We start from the raw sequence: 423 nt of genomic DNA, 5'->3' as shown, positions 1-423 counted from the left end.
TATAAATATAAATATAAATGAGAACACCCAGACAGCAATCTCACGACTACGTGGGGCCCTTATATAAGGGCCCTCAGTGGGGGCCCCTAAGTGAGGGGCCCCTAGAGGGGCACCCCAAGGTGGGGCCCCTAAGCGGGGGCCCTCAAGTGGGGGGCCCCAAGAGGGGGCCCCCCAAGGGGAGCCGCAACAGGGGGCCCCCCAAGGGGGGCCCCAACAGGGGGCCCCAAGGAGGCGGAGGCCGCGGAATAAAGACAAGGAGATAAAATAAAAAAGAAGAGCAGCAAATAGAGGGGACTGGCAAAATAGGAGTTAAGAAGAGATTCACGAAAAGAGAAAAAGGCCCCAAAATAAATGCGCATGCATGCAAACTGCTGCTGCAATTTGCATGCATGCGCATGCAGACTGCAGCAGCAGTCAGCCGGG

This window comes from Eimeria tenella, genomic scaffold, assembly GCF_000499545.2.
Source record: "Eimeria tenella Houghton genomic scaffold, Eth_scaff1728, whole genome shotgun sequence".
Lineage (NCBI taxonomy): Eukaryota > Apicomplexa > Conoidasida > Eucoccidiorida > Eimeriidae > Eimeria > Eimeria tenella.
The sequence above is the reverse complement of the archived record's forward strand: the minus strand, read 5'-3'. Positions refer to the sequence as shown.